The following is a 10,617-nucleotide window of genomic DNA, read 5'->3' on the forward strand; positions in this document are numbered from 1 at the left end:
GAACTGCTTTTTATTTATTAGGGCAGTTAGAAGGAACGATGTAGGCAGCCAGGCACAGGAGGGAGTTGAATTTGAAGGTATGATATGCATTAATATAAACATATAAATAATGTATATTTAATACATTAAAAAGATGGAGTTAATGGATGAGAAAGAAATGTAGTGGGAAAGGGAAATGAGAGGTAGACTGGACTAAGTTATTTCACATAGAAGAAACAAGAAAAAGCTTTTGTTATGAATGGAAGAGGGAAAAGATGAGGGTGAGTGAGAGGGACTTTACTCTCATCAGAAGTGGCTCAGAGAGAAAATAACATAAACACTCATTTGGGTGTAGAAATCTCTCTCACCCTATAGGATAATAGGAGATAAATGGGATGCAAGAAAGGGTACAGGTGGAGGGGAGGAGGCATAGGTGATAGATAAGAAGGTAGTCAGAAACAACACACTTTGAGGAGGGACAGTGTAAAAGGAGAGAGTAAGAATAAAATAAATAGGAAGAATAGTGTGGAGGGAGATACAGCTACCAATAACAACTATGGGGAAAATATGAAGCAGTTCTCTGATGGACTCATGATAAAGAATGCTATCCACTCCAAAGAAAGAGCTGATGGTAATTGAATACAGACTAAAGAACACTCTTCCCCCCCCCCTTTTTTGAAGTTTCTTTTTCTTTGTGTGCATGTGTAGGGGCAGAGATTATGTTTAATTTTGCAACATGACAATTGCAGTAATATGCTTCATAGCTACACATTTTAACGTGTACCAAATAACTGGCTTGCTTAGTGTGGGGAGTGGAATGGAAGAAAGGGAGAGAATTTGGAAGTCAAGGTTTTGGAAGTAAAGTTTCTTTAGCATGTAGATGGATTTAAAAATATTTTTTAAAAATCATACAATGGGGGTAGTTAAGTGGCACAGTGGATAGAGCACCAGCCCTGGAGTCAGGGGTACCTGAGTTCAAATCCGGCCTCAAACACTTAATAATTACCTAGCTGTGGGGCCTTGGGCAAGCCACTTAACCCCATTGTCTTGCAAAAATGTAAAAAAATAATTACACGATAAATAATATAATAAATAAAAACATTATGGCACAAAAATAATGATAGTATATTATCAATAAAAAGGGTCAGTGACACTCTCAAATGCTGAATACCTCTGATGGAACTGACTCAATGTCTATATGCCATTGGAAGAGTTACTGGGGGTAGCAATTGATTTTGATTGGTTAACAAATAATGAAAGAGAATGAATATTATAATGAGAAGTAAAACTATTTTAATGAGACACTGGAAGATGATCATTAATTCACTGCTAAATTTAGTCACTGACTTGATCTCAACTCAAACCTGAGTAGAATGCAATGAATAAGAATTCATAAACATAAGTTGGTCTAGGTGGGGTAAATTTTTGACACAGTTCAATTAGGAAAGGGAAAAAAGTCTGGATTTCTCCCATGGTTTGGTTATTAATAACCATTTCTCTTACCAGCTGAGCCAGGGGTATAATACCAAAGTAAAAATTTAGAACATGGATTGATTCCCTAATCAAGGAAGGCTCTGATGAAGAAAGTTGAAGGAATTGAAAAGAATTCGTATCCTAGATTCAAATTCTTCTATGCAGCTGAGAATGAATATGAGATATCCATGTCTGATTTCAGTAGAGAAGGAGCTTCTCTGAAAAGGTGTGTTCTCTATAATACAGAACACATGTCTGGATTCTTCATAATGAATCTTTGCTCACAAAGAACAGTTGAAAAGACTGACCATTCCATTAATAAAGGATAACAAGGCAAATGAAGTCATACTATGGGTAAAGACCTGGAAGAAAAACTAGAGTACAAGAAATTAGAGAACAAGATATGGGTAAAGAAAGGATTAAGAAGGAGGACATAGGAAAAGAAGAAGGATAAAAGAGGGAAATTTCAGAATAAAGATCCTGAAGAAGAAGAAGTTTTGATAGAAGCATAATTCTCACCCAAATAGGAGTGTTCAAAGAAGAGAGGAGGTACTCACCACATATGAAGGGGTAGATTGCAAACCTTCAACATTGTTTCTTCAGGATAAATAGTGTTTGATGATAGGGTAATTTTTAACTATTTCAAGTATCATAGGAAACTCATTCCATTCCAATTCAATAAATTTTTATTAAGAGCCTGCTTGTTGCTGATAATCTTTAAGTTTCAGTTTCATCATACCCTGGATCCTCAGAGGATATTGGCATGTCATCTTCTCCCATCCTGAAGTGAGAAGATGACCCCAATAATTTAGGAGACAGACCTAGAAACAGTACAGTAGAGTGGTGAGTTTGTGACTGTGTAACAAAAAGAAGGAGTCATTGGTGGTGTTAAAAAGAACGACACCATCAAGACCTGGGTGAAGAGTCTTTTCGCAGTCCAGATACATCATTGTCAGGAAAAGGAATAGGAATGACAAAGACTGAGAGAGGTCTATATAAAGGGAACCTGAAGGAGGTAACTGTTCATTTAGTTGAGCAGTAACATGACTGTGGGTATAATTGTCCCAGATATATCTATAAAAAATGTCAATGTAGAAAATTCTTGATGTACTAATAAAATCATTTTTTCTCATATTATGAATATATACATATACACATATGGGCACACATATATAGATACATATCTATATACTTGGATGCATGTTAACACATATAGGTAAGTGAATATACATATATACATACATATTATCATACATACCAGTATATAAAAACCACCTCATCTTCCAAAATAAGTTCACTTATAGCTGGAAATCTCATTTGTTAGGTCAAATTGGGAACCACACACCTTTGTGTGATTTCCTATACTCATATCTTTTATGGATAGACCCCAGAGCAATCCCCCTCATACATCTGGGGAACAGGGGGAATTTAAGACTCAGATAATTCTTCACCATCATCATACCCGTCACCAGGGAAACCATCAGGCCAATGTGAAATATCTGAAGGAGAAATAATAGTTTATTTTCAACATGAGAAATTTCAACATGAGAGGCAGGTATAGGCAGAGATTTCTGAAGATAATAAGGCAATAGATTACTTTTTTTTTATTTTTTGCAGGCAATGGGGTTAAGTAACTTGCCCAAGGTCACACAGTTAGGCAAGATATTATTAAGTGCCTGAGGCCAGGTTTGAACTCAGGTCCTCCTGACTCTAGGTTCAGTGCTCTATCCACTGTGCAACCTAGCTGCCCCAAGGCTATAGATTCTGATGGTGAGCAAAGCTTAAAATTCATGTCCAGAGTTCTCAAGAGATGATGATGGGTAGTAGATTCACATACCTGGGCTGCTCAGAAGCTCTTCCTTGTCCCCTGTCAGGTGGCAAGCAATCTTTTGGTACACAGCTTCATAAAGAGAATCCTCATATATGGACAAAGCTAAAACAAATTGCCTGGATCAGAAACTCTGGACCTGAGATGACCACCTGACACAGATTTGTCTCTCGTCCCTCCTCAATCTATATTATGCTCACAATCAGGCCACTCCTTAGTTCTACTGTGGATGCCTGTTCTGCCCAGTAACATATAGTGTAACCTTGGGTATGACCCTAGCCTAATACAACCCCTGTATTCACAGCTTAGCCTCTCATGGGTCAGTATCAAGTGGAGCCATTTCAGACCTGAAAGCCAGAACAAAAAGTCTGTGTCATATTTAGTCCAGAAGTACTTTATTTAGCCTTGTCTAAAATCCCTGTTGCCTCCCTTTACTCACTCACACCTTTAACTAAGAGCTATTCAGTGTACTACAGTTTGCCCACCTTGTTTCTGCAGTTTCCCTTTGTGCATCTTAATCCTTAGAAGGAGTCCTTAGAAGTATAGTCTCTAAAATGAGTTAGAGGATTCCAAGAAGGAGGAATATCCCACAGTTTGAAGAGGCAGGAATTGTCTTGTGGTCCTTTAAAGAAGAAAGGATTATGACAGATGTTTTCAAACTCTCCTGAAGATAATATGGAGAAAGAAAGAAATCTGAGGTTCACCATCAATGTGAAGATTTTACAGTTTACTCTTCTTCCCCAGCAATTGCATTGTAGAAAAGACTGGGATAGCTTGAATACCCAGAAATGGTACTTGAAGAAAGGAGATCCTTCTCATAGGGACTAAGTTCCAGATCTCCAAACTGGAATTTGGAGGAGCTTGATATATTCTTTTTTCTTTTTGTTTAATTTTGTTTAATTTATTTACATATTACTAAAATATTCTTGTTTAAGAGTAAACCTAATAACCCCTCCCCCACAAAAAATATAAAACCTCAGAAGTAAAGTGAAAAAAAGAGGAAAAAATGTGTTTCAGTCTGTGTTCTGATACCATCAGCTCTGTCTCAAGTGGATCACATTCTTTATCATAAGTGCATCATAGAAGTTACTTCCATATTTTTCCACAGTTGCTGTTGCTGATTGTAATTCCCTCCATCCATTCCTCCCCACTACCATCTATTATATTTTCTCTCTCCTTTCACTCTTTTCCTCTTCAAAAATGTGCTGTGGAGTAGCCAAGTGGATAGAGCACTGGTCCAGGAGTCAAGAGACCCCAAGTCCACAACCCACCCCAGAGACTCAGCAACCACCTGGCCCCATGGTCCTGGACAGACCACCCAATCCCACCACCTTGCAAAAAGTAAGAAAAGAAAATGTATTATATTTAACTCTCCTCTACTATGATCTACCTTCTCTTCTATCACCCACATCCGCCCTCCCCCCATCCCCCTTCTCTCCCTTTTCTTCTCGATGCCTTTACCTTATTGGGTGTGTATACTGTTTCTTCTCTGAGCCATTTCCAATGAGAATGAAGGATCCCTCATTCCTCTTCACTTTCCCTCCCTTCCATACCATTGAAAAAGCTATATGAAATATCTTCTATATGAAATATTTTAGCCTATTCTACTTTTCCTTTCTCTTATACCCAATACATTTCCCTTTCACCCATTGACTCAATTTATACAATATATTATATCTTCAAATTCAGTTCCTTCCTGTGCCTCATCTATAAAGCTCCTTCTACCTGCTCTATTAAATGAGAAGGTTCATATGAGTATTATCAGTATCATCTTCCCATGCAGGAATACATGCAGTTCATCATCATTAAGTCCATCAAAATTTATCCTTCTGTCTACCCTCTCTATGCTTCACCTGAGTCCTGTACTTAAAGGTCAAACTTTCTGTTTAGCTCTGGTCATTTCAACAGGAACAATTGAAATTCCCCCTAAATTCCATCTTTTCCCTTGGAAGAGGATGTTCAGTTTTGCTGAGTATTTGAATTAAAGTTGCATTCCAAGCTCTTTTTCCTTCCATAACATTATATTCCAAGCCCTACAAACCCTTAATGTAAATGCTGCTAAGTCCTGGGCAATCCTTACAGTAGCTCCACAATATTTGAATTGCTTCCTTCTGGCTGCTTGTAATATTTTCTCTTTGACTTCAGAGCTCTGGAACTTGGCTATAATATTCCTGGGGGGCAGGGTTTGGGGATCTTTTTCCAAAGGAGATCAGTGGATTCTCTCAATTTCTATTTTACCCTCTGCTTCTAGGAAATCAGGACAATTTTGCTGTAGAAATTCTTTAAAAATGAGGTCCAGGCTCTGTTCCCGATCATGATTTTCAGGTAGCCCAATAATTTTTAAATTATCTTTCTCAGATCTGTTTTCCAGATCAGTTGCTTTTTCAATGACATATTTCACATTTTCTTCTAGTTTTTCATTCTTTTGGTGATGAAATATTGTCTTGATTTCTTACAAAGTCATCAGCTTCCTTTAGCTCCATTCTACATCTGAAGGATTTGTTTTCCTCAGAGAGCTTTCTTATCTCCTTTTCCATTTGGCCAATGCTGTTTTTTTAAAACATTCTTCTCCTCAATAACGTTTTGAACTGTTTTATCCACTTGACCTAAACTGGTTTTTAATATGCTATTTTCTTCAGCATTTTTTTGGATCTCCTTGACTAAGCTGCTGACTTTGTTTTCATGTTTTTCCTGCATCTCTCTCATTTCTCTTCCCAATTTTTCTTCTATCTCCCTTACTGGATTTTCAAAATCTTTTTTGAACTCTGTCATAGCTTGATCCAAACTTCTATATTTCTTGGAGTCTTTATATGTAGAAGCTTGGACTTTCTCATCTTCAGATTGTGTATTTTGGTCCTCCATGGGAACAAAGTAATTGTCTCCTTTTTTTTCTTCTGTTTACGCATATCCCCAACCTGTGCCTGGTTTGAGGGTGCTTCCTGAGCTTTTGAGTATTATTGGGACAGCCCCACAAGGACCTCAGTATGTGAGGCTCCAACTGCTCTCTTGGTCTGTTAAATTGGCCACAAGCTCTCCCCTTTGGGGCTCCAGACTATGACCAGGGTCTGAATATGGTCAAAGTCCCAGAGTCCTGGCTCAGGGACAGAGGACAGACCTTAGCAATCTCCTTCCACTACCTTACTTTCCATGGGCTGAGTGCTCAGGGAGCAACTGCTGGGCGGCTTCCATTTCCTGGGATCTGGGCTGTGTTGAGGGCTGTGGCCACATTGAGAAGGGCCACACTGGCCTGGGCTTAGTGTTCACTCTGGCAAATCCCTCCCTGCTGATTTTCCAAGTTGTGCTTGGTGCTCCCTGGGATGGCAGGTCAAGAAACTGCTTCTGCTGCCAGATGCCCTGGGGCTGTTCCCAGAAGACTGAAGCTCCTTCCCTCTGCAATGCTGCCACCCCCTCCAAACCTGTGGAACAGAGCTTTTCCACTATTTTCCAGGTTACCTTGTGCTAGAGAATTGCTTCACTGGATCTTTCTGTGGATTCTGTCTCTCAAAAATTAAGTTAGAGTCATAATTTTAATATTTATGAAATATTCTTGAGAGAGCACCTAAGAAGGCTGTTCTCCTGCTGCCATCTTGGCTCCACCCTCAAAACTGTGAGTTTGATATATTCTTGAAGAACATTCTGTGGAAACCCCCCAATCTCACATCAACCACCCCTCCCCAATCCACAAGCTTCTTGATAGCTTCTTAGAGTCGAAAGAATCCCATAATGTCTACCATTAATCCAGCAAGATTTCTGCTGTCAAAGAAACCCAGAGTTGTTGGAAAGGATGTGAGAGAGTTGCAGAGTATTATATCTTTTATGAAAGACAGTAATATTGCCCTATCAACTCGAAGAGAACAGGAGAAAAATAATCTGAAGAATGATAGAAATTAGATTGGGCATGGTTTCTAGATCCTGCTCTAAACTCACTATTTTGTGAACACTCTCCCATAATACACCATCTAAACAGCTTGGGAAGATTCATACATTTTGTAGATACCTTTCATCTAGCTGAATCTTAAAGAAGAGACTGAGATCATATGGACTGGAATCAGAAGACATGGGCTTAAGTCAAATTTACAATCCAGATGCCAAAATTAGACATCTTTAGGAGGATCACATATTCTGTAGAAAATTCTATAGATCGGGCGCCCCCCGCGCAGGCCCCTCCCCTGGCTCGGCAGCTCCGGGCTGGGCGCGCGGGCGCAGCCTCGTGGTGCCGGCGTCCTCTCGGCGGCTGGCGGCCCGGCCGGGGAGGGTTTGAACTTGGCGTCGCGGGGGGCGGGCATGAGGGGCGGCCGCTGAGCGGGCACGAGGAGGCGGCGCGGGCCGGCGCGGGCCGTGCGGAGCCCCGGGATGGCCGCGGCGGGGCAGCCTCCGGGCAGCAGCGGCGGCCGCCAGTGAGGGCGCCGGCCCGTGAGGGCGCCCGCGCGGGTCTCCGCGGCCTCTCGTCCGCGCGCCGAGGCGCTCCCCTCCGGCTCGACGCCCGCGGCCCCCGACTCGCGGCAGCCCGGGAGCAGGAGCGCGGCGCCGGCGGCCCGGCCCGGCATGGGGCTCTGAGGACCCGCGGGGCTGGCGCGGGGGGCGGCCGGGGCCGGCAGCAGCGCGCGCAGGCGGAGCCCCCGGAGCCCCGCCCCTCCCCCTCCGCCGCCTCCATGCAGCGCCAGCCCGAGCTGCCGAGCCCGGCGGCCGCGATGTCGGCGGCGGCCCCGGCCGGAGCTTCCATCTCGGCCTGGGAGAAAGTGGACGGCTTCACCCGCAAGTCTGTGCGCAAGGCGCTGAGGCAGAAGCGCGCGCAGGGCTCGTCGCAGTTCCGCTGCCAGAGCAGCGCGCCCGAGCTGCAGCCCCTGCCCCAGCTCAAAGATGCCTCTTCAAATGAACAAGATCCTTTCTGTCAGAAGTTGCAGCAGTGTTGCGCACTATTTGATTTCATGGACTCTGTTGCAGACTTGAAAAGCAAAGAAATTAAAAGGGCAACACTGAATGAACTGATTGAGTATGTCTCAACAAATCGTGGTGTGCTTGTTGAATCAACATATTCTGATATAGTAAAAACGATCAGTGTCAATATCTTCAGGACTCTTCCTCCAAGTGATAATCCAGACTTTGACCCAGAAGAAGATGAGCCGACCCTGGAGGCATCATGGCCTCACATCCAGTTGGTATATGAGTTCTTCTTAAGATTTTTGGAGAGTCCTGATTTTCAGCCCGAGTATTGCAAAGCGATATATTGACCAGAAATTTGTACAGCAGCTCTTGGAGCTTTTTGATAGTGAAGATCCCAGAGAGCGTGACTTCCTGAAGACGGTTCTGCATCGAATTTATGGGAAATTCCTTGGATTAAGAGCATTCATCAGAAAGCAGGTTAACAACATTTTCCTCAGGTTTATATATGAGACAGAACATTTTAATGGTGTTGCTGAACTTCTTGAGATATTAGCAAGTATTATCCACGGTTTTGCCCTGCCTCTGAAAGCAGAACATAAACAGTTTCTAATGAAGGTTTTAATTCCTATGCACACTGCTAAAGGATTGTCTTTGTTTCATGCTCAGCTAGCCTATTGTACTGTACAGTTCCTGGAGAAAGACACAACACTAACAGAACCAGTAATCAGAGGATTGCTGAAATTTTGGCCAAAAACGTGCAGTCAGAAGGAGGTGATGTTTTTAGGAGAAATTGAAGAAATCCTAGATGTAATAGAACCAACACAGTTCAAAAAAATTGAAGAGCCTCTCTTTAAGCAGACATCCAAGTGTGTGTCAAGTTCTCATTTCCAGGTTGCAGAAAGGGCATTGTACTTCTGGAATAATGAATATATTCTTAGTTTGAGGAAAATATTGATAAAATTCTTCCAATCATGTTTGCCAGTTTATACAAAATTTCCAAAGAACACTGGAATCCGACCATCATAGCACTAGTCTACAATGTGTAGAAAACATTAATGGAGATGAATGGCAAGCTTTTTGATGATCTTATGAGCTCATACAAAGCAGAAAGGCAAAGAGAGAAAAAAAAGGAATTGGAACATGAAGAATTATGGAAAAAATTGGAGGAATTACAGTTAAAGAAAGTTTTGACTGAAAAGCATAACAGTACTCACAGTGTATACAATGCACTCAAGCGTACAAGTGCCAAATAAATGAAATGATGACGACTTCAGCTGGAGAACATCCCCCTTTACCTGCCATCCCATTAATGACATTCACTGGTCAGCAAGCAGCTTCACAGAAGAGTGATGATGACATAACATTATCTCTCATTCATTCCTCCTTTTCCCTTCCCCAGTAAAGCACAGGGTTGAAGGCAGGGTCTCTGGAGCCCTTCCTCCATCCCCATGTCCATCCTTTCCCCTTCCCCCGCATCACTGATGGAGGCTTTGGGTCACTCAGCATGGTGATACAGAGTTCTAATTATCCCTGCCCGGCTTTATTTAAAAGAAATGCAGTGTGCTTCCTGAATAGAAGACTCAAGAAGACAATTCTGGGGGGCCTTGTACATTTTTACTTGATCAGACATTTCTCACGTCTTGTGTTATCAGAGTACCATTCCAGTCTCTTGCGGTTGTATAGAAAGCTGTTTTGTAATGGAAGATCTTCACTGGGGGAATTGAGCAGCATTTAATAAAGTCTATGTTTGTAAAAAAAAAAAAAGAAAAAAAAGAAAATTCTATAGATCCCCTCCCCCAATTCCAATCTTTCACACACTAGTTTCTCAGAAAATTCTCTGACTTAACAGTCTATTCTCCAAGGCATCAAAAATTCCCATAGGGAGTAGATGTCCCAGTCACCTTCTTCCTGTCCCATAAGCATCTCACACTCAAAGTGTCTGTAATAACACTCATTTATTTTTTGCTCTTTCTCCTCCTCTCTCATCTCTCCACCTTCTGAACATACCTATTACAGCTGAGAATACAAGCAACCTTCCAATTACTCATACTAATAATCTTGTTGCTATCGTTAAACCTCAGCTCTTACCACAGATCCAATTAGTTGCAAAATTTGTCATTTCCAAGTCCACAAGTTCCCTTCTATCCACTAACATAACCACCAAGCTATTCATGTCTCCAGGATCTTCAGAACTATTAGAAAAACTTCTGATTGACTTCCAGGGGAGAGACAAGTTGGCAGCATGAAGCTCCAGGAGCTTTTCCACACACAACATTTAAAGAAGCTTTTACACAGATATTAAAGCTACAGATCCCATAAAAAAAGCAAAACAAATTCTCAATTGTAGATGCTGTAGAGAATCTACAGTGAAGGTCTCTCTCTTCAAGGGGAAAAAAAAAGAAGAAATAGAACCCAGCCAGGGGAAAGAATGGGAAAAAAATGGGAGGCTTCTA

At 41.7% G+C, this 10,617-nt stretch overlaps 1 pseudogene; it reads left to right on the forward strand.

The window, feature by feature from the left end:
• Nucleotides 1–7,932: 7,932 nt before the first annotated feature.
• Nucleotides 7,933–9,446, forward strand: LOC141523436 (serine/threonine-protein phosphatase 2A 56 kDa regulatory subunit alpha isoform pseudogene; annotated as a pseudogene).
• Nucleotides 9,447–10,617: the final 1,171 nt, after the last annotated feature.

The sequence above is a fragment of the Macrotis lagotis genome, chromosome 5 (genome assembly GCF_037893015.1).
Source record: "Macrotis lagotis isolate mMagLag1 chromosome 5, bilby.v1.9.chrom.fasta, whole genome shotgun sequence".
NCBI lineage: Eukaryota > Metazoa > Chordata > Mammalia > Peramelemorphia > Peramelidae > Macrotis > Macrotis lagotis.